Below are 7500 nucleotides of genomic sequence, written 5' to 3' on the forward strand. Positions count from 1 at the left end.
TAACCGTTGTACGAGATTACTAGCTAAATAAACAACAGTGGAGAATATGGAACCTGTAACCAGGCTTCCCACCATGGAGGAAAGCCAGGAAAAGCATTGTGTTCCGGTGGTGTTTTTCCGGTTGGCGTTGCATTGTTTTGGTTCCCCACATGATGAGAATCAATTATAGTTTAGTCACACTAGTCCCACTACGAGTTCGAATAAAAGATGGACATACCAAACAATTATTATACCAAACTAAACACATTTTAAACTAGGGGAATCATTTTGGAGGTGCGGAGGTTCTGCAGAGTTCCACAGTAAGTTATCTCTGCTCCAGACCAGATCAGAAAACTGAAAATGTTATTGATCCCAGGATATGGAACCTGCAACAACTCAAGTTATTGATGGCTATATAATTAGGTCCAGTTTAGGTACCACATATCCGTTTTAAATCTGTGTCGATCACGTTCCTCTCCTTTATCAATGGGGCAATGGTAACATTGTGGTTGGAGAAATAATCTTTCTTGTTACCAGAACATCACTGTTTGCAATCACAGCTGACATAACATATAATGGACCAATCCTCCCCACCCTTAAAATTGCCATGGAGATACAGTACAATCCTGATCCTGATCATTAGAGTGTTGTATGTGTTGTTTGTGAACCTTCCTGGTTAAACAAGACATTTACTACCTCAACATTTGTTATTCAATTCTATGTAATTAGCCACTTAATCTATCGGTTAACAATCCAACAGATACAGTCCAATTTACTAAACTAAGTCGTGTCTTATCATAGGCTGAGCATTTCAATCTAGAGCAGGGGTTCCCAAACTCTTTTGGCTCAGGGCACCCCCAAATACTTTTTTCATCCGAGGCACCCCTATATTATCTTAATGAATGTAGGAGTGCTTTTTCACTACTGGCACCTTATATTGAGGGGAGATTTAAAATTTAAGTTTAAAATGATCCTAACTAGTTGTTTTTAATTGTCCAAATAAATTCAAAATATTGTCAAATTATCTCGCAGCACCCCTGGTCTGCCATCACGGTACCCCAGGGTACTTTGAAAACCCCTGATCTAGAGAACCACAATCCCCCTTTTAGCTGAACTCGAGCAAAGCAGGGCTGTGGTTTCATCAGCTGTACCTTCCCACAATGCCTAAAGTAGAACGCCCCTCTCATCGCCCACCAATACTTTGAAGCCTGAGCTCAAATTAGACACCATTTGTGTTAATGTCACTCACAGAACCTCTGGAGCATCGTCGGAAAACAAGATCAGTGACGGGCTAAAAGGTCAATAAAACGAGCTGAAGAAGGTTGTGAAAGATGTTTTATTTTTAATCAGCTTTTTGAGCGGTGGTTACACCGTCTCCTATACGTGGCCGTGTGTGTATGCGTGTGTGTGTGCGCGTGTGTGCGTGTGTGTGTCTGTATGTAGCCTGCAGGCCTGCAGTACCTTTTATGACCACACATGTTAAGGGAGGGGCGCTGTTGTTCAGGCCAGGCCAGACCAGGCACACACACACACACACACACACGCACACACACACACACACACACACACACACACACACACACACACAGGGGGGAAGGGGGGGGGGGGGGGGGGGGTGGGGGGGAACCACCGCTCAGTTCACACGGGTGTGATTTTTGTTTCAGAGAGAGGGAGAGATTTTAAAGTGCCAGCATTTGTATGTAAACAGTACAGTCTCTCTGTGTGTGTGTGTGTGTGTATGTGTGTGTGTGTGTGTGTGCGCGTGCGTGTGTGTGTGTGGGCGCGCGTGTGCGCACATGTGTGTGTGCGTGCGGGCGTGCGGGTGTGAGTCTGTCTGTTTGTTCCGTGAGAGACGTACTGTAACTAGACATCAAATAAAGAGAGTGGAAGAGAATGACGGAGACTAAATCCAAGACAGATGAAACAAACACACTAACACACAAACACACACACACATGCGCGCGGGGGTGTGCATGGCGGCAGGGACTTGTAGAGAAGGTTAGAGACGCAGGGGCTGAAATTTCCAAAAGGGTCTTTTGGTTGAAGCACCGAAAATAGCAGACTGCGACGCGTTGTGAGCTTGGAGGTCTGCTATTTTCGGTGTGTGAAACCACACTGAACTAAGCATAATCAAGTCAATACTGGAGATGTGGCTTAATGGCATGGATTTCTACACAGAGAGGACAATTCTTTCAACATAAGATGCTGCATTCAAGTTCAGGAGAGTTTGGAGTTTGAATGCTGCCTTCAGGTATGCCATGGAAAGTGGGCATTTGCACTTCTTTCACCATAGTAAAAACTGCATGTATGGCTTGGAGGGCAGTTTTTACAGACAGATAAAAGCGCAGGGGCTCCAGCCACATATCTATGTGTGCACGTGCCTGCATGGCAGGACACAGAGCAGGCCAGTGAGGGCCGGCCCCTGCTGTTCAGTGGCCTAGTTCCTCCGCTGCTCCCCAGGGAGGCTGATTAGAGCTCTAACGTAAACAGCTGGATGATCACACAGCTCTGCCACGCACTGCATGCTGGGATTGAACGAACTCCAGTGGTTCCCAAGCGCTGGGCCGCGGACCCATTTTCATAGGTTGCAACTTGCAAGTAAATGTCCCTTTGTGTTTTGTTTACTTAAAACAGTGTTTCTCAAACTTTCCAATTTCAAGGTCTCCCCTTAACTCTGACTGTGTACAAATGGAACCAAATGAACCACAGAACCAGGTCTCCCCTTAACTCTGACAGTGTACAACTGTCAGAGTTACAGGCTTGTATGAGACAATTTAGACCCCACTAAAGGAACCCACAGAGTCCCTGGAATCCACTTTGAGAACCACTGACTCAAAATATACAATGTATATACTGTATATATATATATTATTTCAAAAGATTAAAAACATAACAATAATATTAATCTATTTTGTTTATTAAATCTTTTTATACATAAAAAAGCCAAACTAACTCCCTTAGAGATAATTTGGATATCTTGAATTTTGTACTTTAGCGATAATTATTGTTTTTCTGCTGCTTTTATGATCTACGCCCAGGGGTGTCCAAAGTGCGGCCTGAGGGCCAAATGCGGCCAGAGGACGAATGTTATATGGCCCGCAGCTTCATTCCTTAATTGTATTATAAACGGCCCACCAGCACCGTCAAACAAGAATATTTTCCCAGAGTATAATTTGTCAGGATTCCTTGTTCCCTGTTCATTCTGATGGGGTCAAAGAAAGGCTATTTTATTGTATTTTCTTACCTTGCACGTCTGCTTACATTTGGTAAAATTGTGTTTTGTTCAGAGCGCAAACGCACAAATGACCATTGACGATGATAGTTAAATAAAATAGTTTAATTGCGTGACAAGTACATGTCTTGTCAGGAGATGTAGTCGGCCCTTGGATGGATTGTTTTCTTGGATTTAATATTTTATGGCCCCCTTTGAAAAAAGTTTGGACACCCCATATACCACATATACACAGTATCGACAGCTGCATTACCTGTAGTTATACGTGAAATGTGAAGCATTTTCACCCAGAAATCTGCACCAATAGACCACTTTAATATGGTGACCATCTCAAGTTAGCCTTGAGTTACATTGAGGTTATAGTGGCCGCCTTGAGACAGAACAGTCAGGGTTCAGTCCCTGGCCGAGTCATACCAAAAACTATGAAAATGGTAGCCAATGCCTCCCCGCTTGGAACTCAGCATTAAGGGGTGGACTGTGGGTAAGTTCCCCGCATTCCCTTGCGCTAAGGAAACCTTTTAGCCGCATGGCTCTGGAACTGTTGGTTCCCAAGGTTACTTGCTAGAATATACCAATAAATAATATAATAGCCCAAATGACAGCACCAAGACCCTAATGACTAAATGATGTGAGACTATCATGGCACGGGCTGATACGGGCTGTACCTGAAGATGGATAACAAGGGCATCATTTATTAATTACAATTCCATGGCCTTACTTATTAACAAACAATGAGAAAATAACTTTTGATCAACACTTCAATTGAATAAATAGATTAACATCACTGTCACTGAGGAACTGCATGGCCCAGCGAACCAGCTGGCCTGCTGAGATTTCCCCTACAGTGTGAGGATCGGGTTGGCTAAAAAGTAATTTTAAAATAAAGTTTTTAATTTAGTCTCAGGTACATACAACTCAGGCCTAGTTCTTGCAGTGGATGTATGGCCAGCTGATCCAAATAATGTGGCGCCGGCGTTGATGTACGGCCTACATATTTATGTCTATGGGGGGGGGGGGACCACACAGGCCATGAGGTGAACCCATGATGTAATGCAAGGGTCTTCAACAGGGGTTCCGGGACCCTAGGGGGTCCTCAGAGTTACTACAGGGGGTCCTCCAAATCTTTGTGTGATTGAAACCTTTTTTCTCCTTTTTTATATTAACGATTTGAACCCTAGTGTCCATAACTTTAGCTAAAAATAGCCTATATCCTAGCCTAGGCTATTTTTGGCAAATAGATTTGGTGTAGAGGAGAAAAAGAGAAGACTAAGTACTACAGAGTGAAATGTCAAGTTTATTGTTAGGTTTTATAGGTCGCAAGTTTACTATGAAAACCGGCACATCTTGTCCACGTATCCGTGTATCTCTGAAGGTCACAGCCTGACACTGTGGTTCCCCATCACTGTGACATCACAGGTGATATCACAGGTGACATCACCTATGTAAAAGTTCATATATGGGTATTCCCCAGAATCCCTTTTATGCCCATATATGAAGATCCCTGATGTCATCAATATGCATCACTGGCCAGATGGCCAAGAAATGGCCCATATCTGTGTGGCTGGTTCAGATAGGGATCTCTGTGTATGGGCATAAAAGGGATTGTATGTTGTGATGTCCACTCTAACAGAATCCCTTTTATGCCCATATATGGAGATCCCTGATGTCATCAATATTAAGCCCATATCTTACAGGACTTCATATGGGAATGCCCATATATGGAGGAAGACAGCCAATATCTGTGTGGCTGGTTCAGGGATCTCCATGTATGGGCATTAAAGGGATGTACCAAATACAGTACACTAGCCCTTACCCGTTCAAAGATATGAGCTCCAAAATGATGTGCAGTGTGTGGGTTATGGGATGTGCACTGTGCATACAGTATATGAGGGATGGAAAGTAACTTTAACTGGTGCTTGCATGATAATATGTAGGAGCATCAATGTAAGAAATACCCGTTTCGTTTAATGGCTACCACCCCCCCCCCCCCCCCCCCCCCAGCCCGCCCGCCCACCCGCCCACCCGCCTGCGCACACACCCGCCTGCCTGCACACACACACACACACACACACACACACACACACACACACACACACACACACACACACAGAGAGAGCTGGTTAAACATGTTGCCTCATGCTAGATGCAGAATAGATGTGCCTCATGCTAGATGCAGAATAGATAGTAGATACACCATAAAAATGCTAATATATGATTTGTGAAAGTGACAAACGGGCTTCACAGTTATGTTAGGTGTGTTCATATGCTAATGGTGATGCGATTTCAGATCAATTGCTCCAGCCACTGAGGAGAAACGCTGTTTCAGACAGACAGACAGACAGACAGACAGACAGACAGACACTCACTCACTCACTCACTCACTCACTCACTCAGACATTCGCAAAATTATAGTATAGACTAGCCCTTACCCGTTCAAAGATATGAGCTCCAAAATGATGTGCAGTGTGTGGGTTATGGGATGTGCACTGTGCATACAGTATATGAGGGATGGAAAGTAACTTTAACTGGTGCTTGCATGATAATATGTAGGAGCATCAATGTAAGAAATACCCGTTTCGTTTAATGGCTACCCCCCCCCCCCCCCCCCAGCCCGCCCGCCCACACACACAGAGAGAGCTGGTTAAACATGTTGCCTCATGCTAGATGCAGAATAGATGTGCCTCAAGCTAGATGCAGAATAGATAGTAGATACACCATAAAAATGCTAATATACAGTATATGATTTGTGAAAGTGACAAACGGGCTTCACAGTTATGTTAGGTGTGTTCATATGCTGATGGTGATGCGATTTCAGATCAATTGCTCCAGCCACTGAGGAGAAACGCTGTTTCAGACAGACAGACAGACAGACAGACAGACAGACAGACACTCACTCACTCACTCACTCACTCACTCACTCACTCAGACATTCGCAAAATTATAGTATAGATGGATCTCCATGTACAAGGGGTCTCTATATATGGGTAACTGGTCCAATATACATCACTGGCCAGATGGCCAAGAATTGGCGCGACCTCGCCCTGAGCCGTCTTACTAGTTAAGTATTGACGGTTCAAGTGGTTAAATATCTGAAAACACAAATTGACATGAATCCAAAATGACCCGTGATGTAATGCATCTGTGTGATATGCACTAACACTGGCGGAGCAAACAAGACCGGACCGCTTTACTCAAAGTGTGTGTGAACCTCTGCTCACTTTGTTTGGATGGAGTTGATTTTGAGTTTGTGTTGTAGAATGACCTCTGACCTCCAGCGGGTGTACATCCTGGTGCCGCTATGAGCTCATCACGCTGACACTGAGCTATTTCCAGCGCGTGACTCCGCCGTACGACGGGAGTAGAGACGGGACTTAGCGCTCCGCGGCGCTCCCACTGCCTCGGCCAGGGCTTGTTGTTTTAAATCAGTGTGCGGGGGGGGAGCACGTACGTCGCCAAAAGAAATCCCCCTAATATCTCAGTGCGTGGGTTGTTTGTAGAGCTGGACAGGGACGTGCAGAGAGCGTTAGAGAGGCAGAGGCTGATACTTCTAAAAGGGCCTTTTGGTGATAATATCGAAAATAGCAGACCTCCAAGCTCACAACTGCGACGCGCTGTGAGCTTGGAGGTCGGCTGTTTTTGGTGCTTGATACAATACTGGTGTACGGCATGGATTCCTACACAATTCTTTCAACATAAAATGCTGTATTCAAGTTCAGAGAGTTTGGACAAGGCAGTTCTCTTGAATGCTTGCTTCAGGTATGGCATGGAAAGAAGGCATTTGCATTTCTTTCACCATATTAAAAACTGTATTCATAGTCTGAAGAGGGCACTTTTCAAAGGATAAAAGGGCAGGGGCTCAAGCCCCCTTTGATGTCTATGTGTGCACATGCCTGGAGCTGGAAGGAGGGGGTTGAGAGAAAGCGTTTTGGAGGTGCTTCACCCCGCCGCTGAGGCCCACTTTGCTGTGTGGACAGCCGGTACGTACGTGTCTGTCACCTGATGCAACTGCACGCGGCAATATCCGTTCCTGAGTGTTGATTCAACTCTGAGAGAGTCAAAACTCACCCGTGTGTGTCTGTGTTTAAACTTTCAATGTTAAATCAAGTGGTACTGAACCTGGTGGCCCTCAGGCTTGCTAGCTCCATAACCATTTAAACCATAAAAAAGTAATACATGGAGACCCCTGCATGATAGTCAACAATGTTATGTCAAAACATGCCCATATGCATATGCATTACCAAATATGGGCATTCCCAGATATGACATTGGGACAGGGATCTCCATATATT

General features: G+C 44.7%; 1 protein-coding gene across 1 annotated transcript in view; it reads left to right on the forward strand.

The window, feature by feature from the left end:
• Nucleotides 1-7500, forward strand: part of plekhh2 (pleckstrin homology domain containing, family H (with MyTH4 domain) member 2) — a gene marked incomplete at its 5' end in the record, with an annotated part of 46986 nt that overhangs the window by 924 nt on the left and 38562 nt on the right. The gene's annotated exons all lie outside the window — the stretch shown is intronic.

The sequence above is a fragment of the Nannobrachium achirus genome, assembly GCF_963921795.1.
Source record: "Nannobrachium achirus genome assembly, chromosome: 13".
NCBI classification, from domain to species: domain Eukaryota; kingdom Metazoa; phylum Chordata; class Actinopteri; order Myctophiformes; family Myctophidae; genus Nannobrachium; species Nannobrachium achirus.